Genomic DNA, 419 nt, shown 5'->3' on the forward strand with positions numbered 1-419 from the left:
ACTCGTATATTATTAGACTTCGTGCAAACCATTTGTATGTTCGGACACAATTACGTTCATGGTTATTTTATTTGTTCTCCTTTGTTATTCGTATATACATCGCTAGAGATGCAATACGATCATTGACAAAATTGAAGCTAGTACCGAGAAAATAAAATTGGAAAGATAAAACAGTGTATAGCAAGTTGGTGAAGAAAATAAGGAAGAGTCAGTCGTATCGAAATATTCTAGAATTATGAAGGGAAATGTCGTGTCCGAGCTTAAAGCATCATCTGGAAAATTAAAAGAACAATGTCGTAAGGGCACGTGTTTTCTAAAAAGATCATGTATTAGACGTTTTCTTTTATCCGACGATTCTTCAATATATCGCACACACACACACATTAAGTAGGGTTTCAGTATATTAAGTAGGGTTTCAG

Source organism: Penaeus monodon, chromosome 22 (assembly GCF_015228065.2).
Source record: "Penaeus monodon isolate SGIC_2016 chromosome 22, NSTDA_Pmon_1, whole genome shotgun sequence".
NCBI classification, from domain to species: domain Eukaryota; kingdom Metazoa; phylum Arthropoda; class Malacostraca; order Decapoda; family Penaeidae; genus Penaeus; species Penaeus monodon.